The 16,706-nt window shown below is 45.0% G+C and overlaps 1 long non-coding RNA gene across 8 annotated transcripts in view; it reads right to left on the bottom strand.

Annotated features, from left to right (window-relative positions):
- Positions 1–8,722: 8,722 nt before the first annotated feature.
- LOC132896389 (uncharacterized) overlaps positions 8,723–16,706 on the bottom strand; it is a 52,834-nt gene continuing 44,850 nt past the window's right edge. For all 8 annotated transcript variants that reach the window (XR_009656021.1, XR_009656020.1, XR_009656025.1 and 5 more), the window contains one exon: positions 8,723–9,372. This is a non-coding gene — a long non-coding RNA (uncharacterized LOC132896389). The remainder of the gene's footprint in view (positions 9,373–16,706) is intronic.

Below are 16,706 nucleotides of genomic sequence, written 5' to 3' on the forward strand. Positions count from 1 at the left end.
CTACGCAGCCATGATGCTGTAATTGATGCAGTATGTGGTTTGGCATTGTCATGTTGGAAAATGCAAGGTCTTCCCTGAAAGAGACGTCGTCTGGATGGGAGCATATGTTGCTCTAGAACCTGGATATACCTTTCAGCATTGATGGTGTCTTTCCAGATGTGTAAGCTGCCCGTGCCACACGCACTAATGCAACCCCATACCATCAGAGATGCAGGCTTCTGAACTGAGTGCTGATAACAACTTGGGTCATCCTTCTCCTCTTTAGTCCGAATGACACGGCGTCCCTGATTTCCATAAAGAACTTCAAATTTTGATTCGTCTGACCACAGAACAGTTTTCCACTTTGCCACAGTCAATTTTAAATGAGCCTTGGCCCAGAGAAGACGTCTGCGCTTCTGGATCATGTTTAGATACGGCTTCTTCTTTGAACTATAGGGTTTTAGCTGGCAACGGCGGATGGCACGGTGAATTGTGTTCACAGATAATGTTCTCTGGAAATATTCCTGAACCCATTTTGTGATTTCCAATACAGAAGCATGCCTGTATGTGATGCAGTGCCGTCTAAGGGCCCGAAGATCACGGGCACCCAGTATGGTTTTCCGGCCTTGACCCTTACGCACAGAGATTCTTCCAGATTCTCTGAATCTTTTGATGATATTATGCACTGTAGATGATGATATGTTCAAACTCTTTGCAATTTTACACTGTCGAACTCCTTTCTGATATTGCTCCACTATTTGTCGGTGCAGAATTAGGGGGATTGGTGATCCTCTTCCCATCTTTACTTCTGAGAGCCGCTGCCACTCCAAGATGCTCTTTTTATACCCAGTCATGTTAATGACCTATTGCTAATTGACCTAATGAGTTGCAATTTGGTCCTCCAGCTGTTCCTTTTTTGTACCTTTTCCAGCCTCTTATTGCCCTTGTCCCAACTTTTTTGAGATGTGTTGCTGTCATGAAATTTCAAAATGTCTCACTTTCGACATTTGATATGTTGTCTGTGTTCTATTGTGAATACAATATCAGTTTTTGAGATTTGTAAATTATTGCATTCTGTTTTTATTTACAATTTGTCCCAACTTTTTTGGAATTGGGGTTGTAAATGCAGAGAGGAAATTTCACAAGTGTGTGATGAATAAAGTTGTGCTTGCTTTCTTTCTATTACGAGTCATGTTTCCTGAAGGGTGCCAATAATTATGGAGATGAGTGTAAACAATCAACAGTAAACAATCCATTCCTGAACATAGCAAGATGCTTTTGAATAATGGACGTGAGTGAAAGTCAGGTACTTTCCGACTCTTTTATTTACATGCCCTAGATGACATGAGTCACCTCGAGTTACATACCGAGAGCTCCACATGCCTGAGTCATAAGAAATAAGGAAGTGAGAATTAAATTATCAACCAGAAATATGTGACAGTTTGTATTTCTTCTTTAACCAATTTTCCCAGATTTAAATATCTCAGAATTATAAAACCGTTTGTTTATTTACAATTTTTAAAAGAAAGAAAACAGATTATCAGACTTTCGGACCCAACAAACAAGCATTGAAACATTTAAAATTGTGTTAAACCACCTCAGGAAACAATATTTCTTTTTGTATTTAATTTTTCCAAGGTTTCTTGTTTGTATTTTGCACTTAAGTACAGTTCCGCTTATAAAGATGAATAAAAAGGGCTTGAAAAACAAGTCCATCTTTTTGGTGAAGTCGCTTCATTTCACCCTGAAAAAAATGCGAAAAATTTAACTCAACCTTGAATTGAAATATATTCATTCAAAGAAAAACAAATTATTTTCAACAAAAGCAAAGGTGCTACTATTTACTGGCACCTCTGTAAAACAGCGCTGAGTCTGTCCTGTAACATTTTATAAGATTGGAGATCCAGAGCAGGACATTGAGACCATTCCTCTTTATACAATCTCTCCAGATCATCCAGGGTCCTCGATCCTCTCTTGTGTTCGTTCCTCTCCTCTCCTCTCCAGCTCAGCCCACAGGTTCTCACTGAGGTTCAGGTCAGGGGACTGAGATGGCCAGGGCAGAAGCTTGAACCATTTTTGTGTTGATTTGGACATCGGATCATTGTCCTGCTGGAAGATCCAATGACGACCCAGTTTCAGTTTCCAGATTCTGTCCTGGTGTTTCATGGAGTACATGATCAAGGTTTCCAGGGTCTTTGGAAGAAAACCAGCTCCAAAACATCACAGAACCGCCACCATATTTTACAGTTAGGATCAGGTTCTTTTAATTCTAGCCGTCCTTCTTCTTACTCCAAACCCACCGTTTACTGGAAACAAAAAAAAGCTCCATTTTTTGTTCCATCAGACCAAAGAACACGGTTCGAGTCAAAGTTGTAGGAGCGTTTCACAAACTTCAGGTGTTTACGTTTGTAGTTAACGGACAGAAAAGGTTTTTCTGGAACCTTCCAAATAATCTGTTGGTATGGAGGTGGAGTCTGATGGTGGTTTTGGAGACCTGGAAACCCCAAGAGTTTTTTTTTTTTCTTTTCTTGTAATTCACCAACAGTGATCCATGGAGATTTTTTTTTGCCTCTCTTACCCTCCTCCTCATTGTACATGGGGGCAAAATAAACATGGCTCCTCTTCCAGGCAAGTGTGTAACAGTTCCAGTTGGTGTCCACTTTTTTATTATTATTATTGTCCTAACAGGACATTTTCAGGCAAGTAGCTATGTTTCTTTTCTACCCGCTCCCTGACTTATAAAGGTCAACACACTTCTTCTCCCTCATTGGGTTTGTGTCTCTTTTATCTTTCCCATGTTGATGTTGACGGAATTTGGTCTCTGTGTCACCTTGTTCCCCAGTTAATCAGGAAGTCATGGATTACAGCGTGAAAGTTCCTACACACTCCAATCAACTCAAACATGTTGAATTTAAATGGGAAACATGCTTCAGGTACAGTGGTGCTTGAAAGTTTGTGAACCCTTTAGAATTTTCTGCATAAATGTGACCTAAAACATCATCAGATTTTCACACAAGTCCTAAAAGTAGATAAAGAGAACCCAGTTAAACAAATGAGACAAAAATATTATACTTGGTCATTTATTTATTGAGGAAAATGATCCAATATTACATATCTGTGAGTGGCAAAAGTATGTGAACCTCTAGGATTAGCAGTTAATTTGAAGGTGAAATTAGAGTCAGGTGTTTTCAATCAATGGGATGACAATGAGGTGTGAGTGGGCACCCTGTTTTATTTAAAGATTAAGGATCTATCAAAGTCTGATCTTCACAACACATGTTTGTGGAAGTGTATCATGGCACGAACAAAGGAGATTTCTGAGGACCTCAGAAAAAGTGTTGTTGATGCTCATCAGGCTGGAAAAGGTCACAAAACCATCTCTAAAGAGTTTGGACTCCACCAATCCACAGTCAGACAGATTGTGTACAAGTGGAGGAAATTCAAGACCATTGTTACCCTCCCCAGGAGTGGTCGACCAACAAAGATCACTCCAAGAGCAAGGCACGTAATAGTCAGTGAGGTCACAAAGGACCCCAGGGTAACTTCTAAGCAACTGAAGGCCTCTCTCACATTGGCTAATGTTAATGTTCGTGAGTCCACCATCAGGAGAACACTGAACAATAATGGTGTGCATGGCAGGGTTGCAAGGAGAAAGCCACTGCTCTCCAAAAAGAACATTGCTGCTCGCCTGCAGTTTGCTAAAGATCACGTGGACAAGCCAGAAGGCTATTGGAAAAATGTTTTGTGGATGGATGAGACCAAAATAGAACTTTTTGGTTTAAATGAGAAGCGTTATGTTTGGAGAAAGGAAAACACTGCATTCCAGCACAAGAACCTTATCCCATCTGTGAAACATGGTGGTGGCAGTATCATGGTTTGGGCCTGTTTTGCTGCATCTGGGCCAGGACGGCTTGCCATCATTGATGGAACAATGAATTCTGAATTATACCAGCGAATTCTAAAGGAAAATGTCAGGACATCTGTCCATGAACTGAATCTCAAGAGAAGGTGGGTCATGCAGCAAGACAACGACCCGAAGCACACATATCGTTCTACCAAAGAATGGTTAAAGAAGAATAAAGTGAATGTTTTGGAATGGCCAAGTCAAAGTCCTGACCTTAATCCAATGGAAATGTTGTGGAAGGACCTGAAGCGAGCAGTTCATGTGAGGAAACCCACCAACATCCCAGAGTTGAAGCTGTTCTGTACGGAGGAACGGGCTAAAATTCCTCCAAGCCGGTGTGCAGGACTGATCAACAGTTACCGCAAACGTTTAGTTGCAGTTATTGCTGCACAAGGGGGTCACACCAGATACTGAAAGCAAAGGTTCACATACTTTTGCCACTCACAGATATGTAATATTGGATCATTTTCCCTTAGTAAATAAATGACCAAGTATAATATTTTTGTCTCATTTGTTTAACTGGGTTCTCTTTATCTATATATCAACATAGAAAATTCTAAAGGGTTCACAAACTTTCAAGCACCACTTCACAATCATCATTTCTAGGGGTGCCAATAACAGTGGATGATTTTTTTTCCTTAAAATAATGATTTTTAATGAGGGATTTGTTGTTCTTGGAATAAATTTTTCAATTAAAGGTTGGATTTTTCTCTTTTTTTTTCAGTGTGAGATGAAGTGACTTCACCAATAGGTGGATTTTTTTTTCTAACCCTTTTTACTAATCTTTATAAGAGGTGCCAATAATTGTGGAGGGCTCTGTAAGTGGAATCTAAGACATTCCAAGAATGGATGTAATTTAAAATTTTTTAAAATTAATTAATAATTTATGTTGAATCTATAAACAGGTTGCACTTTCAAAGTGACCTCATCAGTCCATATCAAAGTATTATCAACACATTTAAAAAAATAAATAAATGACAAGAATGTATTTTTCTTCTTCTCATAATCTTCAGGAAATCCCTTGTAGAATATTCCAAACATTTCTTCGGGGTGAGTTTTGAAGGGAATGAACTAAAATGGACATTTATTAACCTCGAATGGATGATTTGTCAAAAAGATTAAATGTTTCAAGCACAGGATGTTCACTAGATTCAGATTTCTGAAGTATGTCCATGATTATATCTCAAGGTATGGTGCTGTTTCACCTTGTTTTAAGTTATTTTCTTGAATCATGTGTGTAGATTGTTGTGAAAGAAACTTTACACTGTGTTTACAGACAGAGTGTAAATATGACGTCACCCCAATCATATTTTATAGCTCTAATATATTTATATGGTAGCACTGGCCTCTCTTTAGGCACAAATAACCTAATTCTGAGAAGATATAACACACAAATGAATTAATTGTGCCAGAAGATGGCGCTAATGAGTCGTGTTTTTGAAAGTTTGCAGTAATTGAATCATTTCCTGAGTCGATTCTATGTTGCCGACTCTTTTTAGAATCTTTTAGAAGCACAGATGGCTCATGCTGTAATCTTTTATGTGCCTGATTTTAACGCAGAGGATTATGGGTGATTAACAGATGGGTCATTTGTGTACAGGCCCTGATGGAGAAACTGTAGCTATCCAGATGGAACAGCAGCTCTTATTGCATATGAATGATTTCCAGCTGCTTTGGGGAAAAAAAGTGCTTTAGTTTTTAGATCCTTATGTTTATGACTATAATTCTTTGTCATCAAAGTTGCAAATAAAATAATTTTCATCATCATTTTCATATTTAGTAAACCTAAATCATACATTTTTGTAAGTAATGTTCAAATCGGGCGGCACGGTGGTGTAGTGGTTAGCGCTGTCGCCTCACAGCAAGAAGGTCCTGGGTTCGAGCCCCGGGGCCGGCGGGGGCCTTTCTGTGTGGAGTTTGCATGTTCTCCCCGTGTCCGCGTGGGTTTCCTCCGGGTGCTCCGGTTTCCCCCACAGTCCAAAGACATGCAGGTTAGGTTAACTGGTGACTCTAAATTGAGCGTAGGTGTGAATGTGAGTGTGAATGGTTGTCTGTGTCTATGTGTCAGCCCTGTGATGACCTGGCGACTTGTCCAGGGTGTACCCCGCCTTTCGCCCGTAGTCAGCTGGGATAGGCTCCAGCTTGCCTGCGACCCTGTAGAAGGATAAAGCGGCTAGAGATAATGAGATGAGATGAGATGTTCAAATCAGTTGTGAATATGATGGACACAGCCCGTGTTTGTATTTATTTATTTATTTATTATATTCCTGTAGGATATATATATATAATCTCATCTCATTATCTGTAGCCACTTTATCCTGTTCTACAGGGTCGCAGGCAAGCTGGAGCCTATCCCAGCTGACTACGGGCGAAAGGCGGGGTACACCCTGGACAAGTCACCAGGTCATCACAGGGCTGACACGTAGACACAGACAACCATTCACACTCACATTCACACCTACGCTCAATTTAGAGTCACCAGTTAACCTAACCTGCATGTCTTTGGACTGTGGGGGAAACCGGAGCACCCGGAGGAAACCCACGCGGCTATGGGGCTCGAACCCGGACCTTCTTGCTGTGAGGCGACAGCGCTAACCACTACACCACCATGCCGCCCTATATATATATATATATATGTGTGTGTGTGTTACTTACCAGCTGGGAGGTCCGTATCGTGAAATACCGTGACCGAGGTCTTGAAAGTACTGAGCGAGGCCCTCTGGGCCGAGGTCAGTATTCAAGGCCGAGGTCACGGTATTTCACCATACGGACCGACCTTAAGCTGGTAAATAATATGGTTTTTTTCTTTACCAAATTCTAACAGAAAACGAGAGCACCCGAAAGGGAAAACCGAGCCGAGCCGCCATTTTAAATCCTCATTCACGGCTGTAATGTAAATGGCTTCCTCCTCGGTATACAAGTGCACTTCCATGGCAGGAAAAAAACTACATTTTGCCACCTATGTAGTCCCCTATTTATACAAAATTGAGTTATTCAGGATTCAGCCATGTTTTTGCTAGGCGTTAGCAAGTTACAGGTTTTTAGCTTTCTCCTGAAATGTTTTCTTTTATTTCTTCTTCCTCAGGGTAGTAAAACTCGCTTTCGCTGTGAACACAGTCGTTATCGCTATCCATGCTGTAAAATTAATGCTATTCTCCTGAGAAATGTGAAAATAAATGTTGACAAAAATTGCTACTATGTTTGTTCTTGTTGTTGTGAATGAGCGAGTCGCCAGAGGTCCCTATTCGGGTTCCGTAACCCGCTCGCCAGCCAATCAGAGCGCAGGATTTGATGGAAACCGGACCGCGAAAAAATAAATACTTTTATTCCACTCTTTTTTTTGTTGTTACTGTTTATTCCTGACTCTTTTTCTATTTGTGAGCTGCTGTAATATGTTGGAATTAAAATGAATGGGGGGGGGGGGGGGGGGGTTGTTGAGCACCATTTGATTTACACAACCTGCTTACCACTTTAAAGGTGCAAACTGTTGTTTTATTGTGATACAAACAATAATTAAGATGAAAAAAAAACAGAAATCTGGAGTGTGCATAGGTATTCACCCCCCCAGATGGGTTGCGTTGGTGTACAGCAATCTTCAAGTTATGCCACAGATTCTCAATTGGATTGAGGTCTGGGCTTTGATTAGGCCATTCCAAGACAGTTAACTGCTTCCCTTTTAACCACTCCAGTGTAGCTTTAGCAGTATGTTTAGAGCCATTGTCCTGCTGGAACATGAACCTTCATCCCAGTCTCAAACCTCTGGCCGACTCAAACAGGTTTTCCTCCAGAATTGCCCTGTATTTAGTACCATCCATCTTTCCTTCAGTCCTGACCAGCTTTCCTGTCCCTGCAGATGAAAAACATCCCCACAGCATGACGCTGCCAACACCATGCTTCACTGTAGGAATGGTGTTCTCAGGGTGTTGGGTTTGCGCCACACATGGCATTTCCCATGATGGCCAAAAAGACCAATTTTAGTCTCATCTGACCAGAGAATCTTCTTCCATGTGTTTGGGGAGTCTTCCACATGCTGTTGGGCAAACACCAAACGTGTTTTCTTAAGCAATGACTTTTTTTCTGGCCACTCTTCCATAAAGCCCCGCCCACTTTGTGGAGTGTATGGCTTAAAGCGGTCCTATGGACAGATACTCCCATCTCCACTGTGGCTCCTTCAGTGTTCTCTTTGGTGTCTTTGTTGCATCTCTGATTAATGCCCTCCTTGCCCGGTCTGTGAGTTTTGGTGGGCGGGGCCTTCTCTTGTCAGGTTTGTAGTGGTGACATATTCTTTCCATTTTGCTATAATGGATTTAATGGTGCTCTGTGGGATATTCAAAGTTTCGAATATGTTTTAGAACCCGACCCTGATCTATACTTCTCCACAACTTTGTCTCTGGCCTGTTTGGAGGCTCCTTGGTTCTCATGTTGCTTGCTTAGTAGTGTTGCAGAGTCAGGGTCCTTCCAGAACAGGCTGATTTATACAGACATCATGTGACAGATCATGTGACACTTTGATTGCACACAGGTGGATCTTAATCAACTAATTACATGACTTATGAAGTGAATTGGTTGGACCAGCTCTTATTTAGGGGTTTTATACGAAAGGGGGTGAATACTTATGCACACTCCAGATTTCTTTTTTTTTTCACCTTAATTATTGTGTTTACAATAAAACAACAATTTTCACCTTTAAAGTGGTAGGTTGTGTAAATCCCCCCAAAAGCCATTTTAATTCCAGCTTGTAATGTGACAAAATAGGACAAACACCAAGGGGGATGAATACTTTTGCAAGACACTGTAAATTTCCCCACCGAGCGATGAATAAAGTTTATCTTAAACTTTATTTTTACTACCAAAGAACAAAATATAAAATGCACATTAGAGTAGATAAAAAAAAAAAAGAACCAGAAAACGTCCAACTTTACAGCTTTACCTCGAAGTCCTGGCAGTGGAGGCTCCTTCCATAAATATCCAATAAACACATTTCTCCTGACAGAAAACTTCACATCAATGATTACAAATTTTTCCTTGTTAAATAACAATTGTGTTTTTTTTCTCATGTTTATTATCAGTCATAGATTATGTGGAGTGTTTACTGTACAAAATGCATATGAATGAGTTCTTACGATAGAAACAACATTGAGTTTATATATAAAAACATAAACCACACTGCATGACACACAAGTGCATGAATTAAGTGTAAAACGAGCAAAGTTTCAAATTCATTCATTAATCTTCAGTCAGCGCTCAACTGTCTTCAAGTAAACCCTCCATCCATCCATTTTCTACTGCTTATCCGGATCCGGGTCTTCAAGTAAACCTTCAAACAGACTTCATCTCAGTGTGTGCAATACGTATATTACACACACACACACACACACACACACACACACACACAGACAGGTATTTTCTTGTCCGAGAAAGATACTTGTGGTGTGAGATGCCAGGATGATCCCCTGCAGACTGGAAGCCGTGATGGGATCGTCTCAGATCTGCCAAAGAGTAAGAACAAAAGTGAGTTACACAAGCTTTTAGTACTTTACCCCAAGCCCATTGTATTCATAACTTGAAACTTATTTAAAAAAAAAAAAAATCATCAACTGTGAGCTACTGCTCACTTACGTAGCCCCCCCACTCTCGCTTATATCAGAATGCAAGCAATTGAAGGAACAGAACTCTTATTATGAATGTTGCCTTCCACAAATACTTAACCCTGAAACAAGCAAGTAAAGAGCAGTGTCTCTCCCCAGGGATTTCAAACAGCATCCTGGTAAACTATCATTTTGAAATTGCATTTTGCTTCTTGAAATAGCGTCAAAATCCACCCTGTATGTTTCGTAAATACATTAAGTCGGTGTGGCAGCAGGGGCGTGGTCAAGTGTCGGTCTGTGAACGGAGGGCGGAGTCAGGGAAGCTAAGTGGCAGAATCACTACACCTGATGTTAGTTAACCTGTGAGAGAGAGAGCAGAGGAAGGAGACTCTCTCCAACCAGGAGGCTTGTGTGTGCGTGCATGTGTACGTGAATAGTTTAAGCTGAAAAGCTATAATAAAGAATTTGAGAACTCAGTTCTGGCCTGCCGTGCTTCTGTGCTCCACCCACCCTAAACGATTGCAACAGTGGTGCTGAAACCCGGGACACGGAGTACAGAAGAGAACAACCTCATGGAGTCCTCCCCCTTCAAGGACCTGGTCCATGCCCTCGTCACAGCCCAACAGAGCCAGCACCAGGCGCTGGTCACCCTCCAGAAGGAGCAGGAAGAATGGTTTGAAGCCCTGGTGCTGGCGCAGCAGGAAGACCGCCAGGCGTTCCGGCACCTGCTCACGTCGGCGGGGTCCACCATCACCACCGCCACGGACCCTCCCCACCTCACCCTAACGAAGATGGGTCCACACGATGACCCCGAAGCCTTCCTCGCTCTGTTTGAGCAGGCATCAGAGGCGTGGGCTTGGCCGGTGGAACAGCGCGTGACACGCCTCCTTCCCCTGCTAACGGGCGAGGCACAGCTGGCCGCACTACAGCTCCCCGCAGACAGCCGGCTGGACTACGCGGACCTCCACAGGGCCATCCTCCAACGTGTGGGGCACACCCCGGAGCAGCAACGGCAGCGCTTCCATGCGCTGCGCCTGGAGGAGGTCGGCCGGCCGTTCACGTTTAGCCAGCAACTCCAGGACGCCTGCCGGCAGTGGCTGCAGGCCGACAACCACGATGTCGAGGGAATCCTCGACCTGGTGGCACTGGAACAGTTCATCGCCCGACTTCCAGAAGGAGCAGCAGAGTGGGTCCAGTGCCATCGCCCAGCGTCGCTGGATCAGGCCATCGAGCTGGCGGAGGACCATATGGCGGCTGTTCCGATGGCAGGACAGCGTGTCTCCTCTTCTCCCCTCTCTTCTCTCTCTCTCTCCCCCCTTCTGTTTCTCATCCTCACCCCATTCCCCCACCGCGGAAGCGGGGGCCGGCCGCGGTGCCCTACCGTTTCCTGCTTCCATGTCTGTGTCTCCCCCCCCCTCAGGTGAGTGAGCTCCGAAACACCGGTGCAGAGAGAGAGCCTGGGCCAGTTTGCTGGCGCTGCGGGGAGCTGGGGCACCTCCAGCATCAGTGCTTGGCGATGGAGGTGGGCGCGGTGGTCCAGATCCCCGATGCACCAGGGACCGCCCTCAATCGGGCCGGAGCGTATTGCATACTGGTGAGTATCCAAGAGGATACGTATCAGGCTTTGGTGGACTCCGGCTGTAATCAGACCTCAATCCACCAAAGCCTGGTGCAAGACTAGGCATTGGGGAGAGCACAATTGGTGAAGGTGTTGTGTGTGCACGGGGATGTTCACAACTACCCTTTAGTGTCGGTCCACATTCTATTTCGAGGGGAGAAATTTAGAGTAAAGGCATTGGTTAATCCTCGCCTTACCCACTCGATAATTTTGGAGACTGATTGGCTGGGATTTTGGGAGCTAATGACTCATTTAGTGAAGAGTGGGTCCTGCCGTAGTTTAGCGGGGGGAGGTCCCGGTGTGGCATTGGCAGAAGCAGCTGTCACAGAGCCGTATACATCATCACTGCGTCAGAGCGAGGAGCCGCCGGCTCCTCCTCCTTCTCTCAGGGAATCCCTCACGGATTTTCTGTTAGAGCAGTCGCGAGACGAGACTCTGTGGCATGCGTTTGACCAAGTGAGAGTAATTGATGGTCAAATGCTCCAGCCAAACGCCACCCCGTCCTTTGCCTATTTCTCCATTATGAGGGATAGATTATACCGAGTGACGCAGGACACTCAGACTAAGGAGCCGATAACAACTTTTGATCCCAAAGAGCCACCAGGAATTGGTATTCCAGGCAGCTCACTTTAATCCCATGGCTGGACACTTAGGGCAGGATAAGACACTAGCCCGAATAATGGCCCGGTTCTATTGGCCAGGGATTCACGGCGATGTCCGTAGGTTGTGTACGGCATGCCGCGAATGCCAGTTGGTAAATCCAGCAGCCATTCCAAAAGCGTCTTTGCGCCCTCTACCATTAATCGAGACCCTGTTTGAAAGAATTGGGATAGATCTCGTCGGGCCATTAGATCGGTCAACACGAGGGTTTCACTTTATTTTAGTTCTGGTGGACTATGCAACGCGATATCCGGAAGCAGTGCCGCTTCGCAATATCTCCGCACGTAGTATTGCGGAAGCGCTCTTCCGCGTCATCTCCCGAGTCGGAATCCCCAAAGAGATTCAGACTGATCAAGGCACTACGTTTATGTCACGCACACTGCGCGAACTGTATGGGTTACTGGGAATCAAGCCAATCCGCACCAGCGTTTATCACCCACAAACGGACGGCTTAGTCGAACGGTTTAATTGCACCCTCAAAAACATAATTAAAAAATTTGTAAGCGAGGACGCACGTAACTGGGATAAATGGCTCAAGCCCCTGCTTTTCGCAGTGCGAGAGGTCCCACAAGCCTCCACGGGGTTCTCCCCGTTCAAATTATTACATGGGTGTAAGCCGCGTGGCATCCAAGATGTGCTGCGGGAAAGTTGGGAGGGACCTTCACCGAGCAAAAACGAAATTCAGTCCGTTATTGACCTGTGCACAAAACTCCACAGAGCAGTTCCAGAGAGGGCGGAGCTGGGGCCGGAGGTTCAAAAAGTAAAATTGACATCGCCCACCGCTCCGGTCCCCTGTGGAGACCACCTCTCTCCAACCCAACTCATGGAGGTCGCCCAGTTGCAGACAGAATTTTCTGATGTATTCTTGCCCCTGCCCGGCCGCACCCACCTCATAGAACACCACATTGAGACGCCCCCTGGGGTGGTAGTGCACAGCCACCCTTACAGACTGCCCGAACACACACACAAAAAAAAGGTGGTTCGGGAAGAACTCGAGGCCATACTTGACATGGGCATCGTCGAGGAGTCCCACAGTGACTGGAGCAGCCCGGTGGTCTTGGTTCCCAAGGCCGACGGGTCGGTCCGGTTCTGTGTGGACTACAGAAAAGTCAACGTGGTGTCTAAATTCGATGCGTACCCAATGCCTCGTATTGATGAGTTGCTTGATCGACTAGGCACGGCTCGTTTTTATTCAACACTGTATTTGACAAAGGGATATTGGCAGATCCCCTTGACTCCACTATCCCAAGAGAAAACGGCCTTTTCCACACCGTTTGGCTTACACCAGTTTGTCACACTTCCTTTTGGGCTGTTTGGGGCGCCCGCTACGTTCCAGCGGCTTATGGATAGGGTCCTCCACCCCCATGCCACCTATGCGGCCGCATACCTCGACGACATTATTATTTATAGTAATGACTGGCCGCGGCATTTACAACACCTGAGGGCCGTCCTTAGGTCGCTGAGGCAAGCGGGTCTCACAGCCAACCCGAAGAAGTGTGCGATTGGGCGGGTGGAAGTACGGTATCTGGGCTTCCACTTGGGCAATGGGCAGGTGTGTCCCCAAATTAATAAGACAGCAGCGATTGCGGCCTGCCCAAGGCCCAAGACCAAAAAGGGGGTGAGACAGTTCCTGGGGCTGGCTGGCTACTATCGTAGGTTTATACCTAATTATTTGGACGTCACCAGCCCGCTGACTGATCTCACTAAAAAGGGGGCACCAGATCCGGTCCAGTGGACGGAGCAATGCCAGCAGGCTTTCTCTGAGGTAAAGGCTGCACTGTGTGGGGGGCCACTATTACACTCCCCTGACTTCATTCTCCCCTTTGTTTTGCAGACAGATGCGTCGAACAGGGGGCTGGGGGCCGTTCTGTCCCAGGAGGTGGAGGGGGAGGACCACCCAGTGCTGTACATCAGCAGGAAGTTGTCGGTGCGTGAAGGCCGCTACAGCACTATAGAGAAAGAGTGCCTTGCCATCAAGTGGGCGGTCCTCGCCCTCCGCTACAACCTACTGGGACGCCCTTTCACCCTCTGTTCGGACCACGCGCCCCTCCAGTGGCTCCAACGCATGAAGGATGCCAATGCGCGGATCACCCATTGGTATCTGGCACTCCAGCCGTTTAAGTTCAAGGTGATCCACAGACCGGGGGTGCAGATGGTCGTGGCGTATTTCCTCTCCCGTCAAGGGGGGGTAGTTGGCCGCAGGCCGGACGGCTCCCCGGCCTGAGTTGGGCGGTGGGGGTATGTGGCAGCGGGGGCGTGGTCAAGCGTCGGTCTGTGAACGGAGGGCGGAGTCAGGGAAGGTAAGTGGCAGAATCACTACACCTGATGTTAGTTAACCTATGTTTGTGTGTCTTCCCCAGTGACCACGCCCTGTAAAAAGGAGAGAGAGAGCAGAGGAAGGAGACTCTCTCCAACCAGGAGGCTTGTGTGTGCGTGCGTGTGTACGTGAATAGTTTAAGCTGAAAAGCTATAATAAAGAGTTTGAGAACTCAGTTCTGGCCTGCCGTGCTTCTGTGCTCCATCCACCCTAAACGATTGCAACAGTCGGTAAACAGGAAGTCGATGTGCGACAGACCTGAAAACGGTATACATGGTATAGAACCCCAAGCTGAAGCTCAGTACCAAATATCAAGCAGTTGTGATTTGTAGTTGCTGAGAAAATTGTTTTGAAAACTTTATAAATCCACACTATGTGTTTCGTAAATACATTCAGTCGGTAAACAGGAAGTCAATGTGCGACAGACCTGAAAACGGTATACACGGTATAGAACCCCAAGCTGAAGTTTGGTACCAAGTACCAAGTGGCTATGATTTCGAGTTGCAGAGAAAAAGGGTGTTTTAGACGGATGGAGGTACGGACAGACAGAGTTAAACCAGTATACCCCCGTCCTTCAGAGCGGGGGTATACTAATAAAAAAACGGCAGTGACTTCTTGTCATAAAGAGAAGAGAAAGGAGAGAAGCCCAAGTTACCTTCCACTTTCGCTTGTTCTGATTTCAAATCTGAAACTATGCTCAGCACTGTCAAACTCATTTTAGGTAACAGGCAATATTTTACTTACGTGACATCCACATTAATACATCATCGTTTTAAAATGAGAACAGTCTCCATCAAGACAAGTGTTTTAGCTCCGGATCAGGAATAATCTCCGTTCACACTCACACGCCTGAAAACGCTTATCACATGAGCGTTCGTGTTCACTGGGCTCGTGCTTGCCAGCATAACACACCAGGTTAATTTCTTCTGGAAAGGGTCATGTGATAGGAGCGTGACAAATCAGCGAAGGATGCGTCATGACTGATGAGATCCAATCAGGAAGCAAACGTGGGTGTCTGCGTCTGTTTCCAAACGGCTCCGTTTTCACCCGTTTACACAAAAACGTGACTTTGGCGCTTTCAAACTGAAACAAGGGTAGGAGTGTTTCCAAAAGTCTGTTTCTGGGGCTTGAGAACGCCGGAGTCACATAGACGCCAGACGTAAACATTACAAAAGTGATGTGTTTTAAAACTAAAATGTATTAATGATAAATAGGGATGTAGCCTTAGTCCAGTGTTAGTCCAAAAAACAGACAAAAAAATAATTCTGTTTCAGACCAATTACACATCAGATCTTAAATATGGTCATTTATGAGGATTTCATCTAAGTTATAAATAATACAATTTAAAAGTTGCATTAGTATTTACACTCTATCGTGTCTGTGCCTCGCCTGACTGTTGCCTGTTTCTCGACTCTGATTCGGATCTGTTTGCCAGCTTGTTTTTAAACAAAACTCTTCCAGCGATTACATCCATCCATCTCCTGCATTTTCTGACAGACAGAAAGTATATTACGTTTACGAGTCGCCATGACAACAATGCTTACGGAGTAAATATTCGAGTAAAACTGCTTTTAGCTCATTAAATAAAATCCTTTTAAGGGATTTTTTTTGAAGTCAGAGATCAACATTCTCGATAATTGTTAGTGATCAACACCTAAGTGAGTCTCATTAAGCCTTTGTTTTATGGCATTAGCATGTATTGTTAATTTGACTGAGGGCTTGATTACTCATTGTGTCTGGGGGGAAAAGGAGCGCATGGCTTAGTGATTTTTTTTTTGAAGACTCTGACTCATCGTCATTAAAGGCGGGTACACGAACTTAGTTTGTAGTAAAAGAGTTTGTTATAGCACGGTTGCAGTGAACTTCAAACCTGTAGTCTCATCTTAGGGTCGGGATATACTTGACGCTACGTGACTTGTACATTTGCGGACACCCTCGGACCATGCTTGGGCACGTACTTTATGTAAATCTGGAGGATTCCAACAGGTGGCAGTGCGAGAAATAATCACATTTAGAAAACAACATCTGGTTTTGCTGTGTTGTGAGTTGAGAGAAGAAAGATGGTGAAGATAAAAGTCTTTGCATCATTCTGATCCTGTTGCGATGGTGCAAAAAAAGACAGGAACAGCGACAGATGGTATGTGAGACCTTTAAATGCATCATGGCATTACGATGGGGAATTTTTGATGCTTGTATTGCCTCTGTCAGAAACGGATGAAGAAAAGCACCGCATCGAAGCATTCATCAAACATCGAAGGGAGAAGTCATGACCTAATGGTGGGAGAAGTCATGACCTAATGGTTAGAGAAGCAGCTTTGGAACCAAAAGGTCGCTGGTTTGATTCCCTGGACCAGCAGGAATGGCTGAAGTGCCCTTGAGCAAGGCACCTCACCCCCAACTGCTCTCCCAGGCTGCTCTGGGTACGTTGTACGTCGCTCTGGATAAGAGCGTCTGCTAAATGCCATTAATGTAACGTCATCATCTGTCATCTGGCGGGCCGGTGACTTGGTAAGATATCCTATCCCAGACCCGCCGGTCAAGCATAGCTGCTCTGAGTTGTTTTTCCTTCAACCCCGTCTCTCGCTCGAGGACCGTTTTCAGGGTGGTATGTGGTCGACCGACTTTGCGCTTCGCCTCAGG

Source organism: Neoarius graeffei, chromosome 13 (assembly GCF_027579695.1).
Source record: "Neoarius graeffei isolate fNeoGra1 chromosome 13, fNeoGra1.pri, whole genome shotgun sequence".
Lineage (NCBI taxonomy): Eukaryota > Metazoa > Chordata > Actinopteri > Siluriformes > Ariidae > Neoarius > Neoarius graeffei.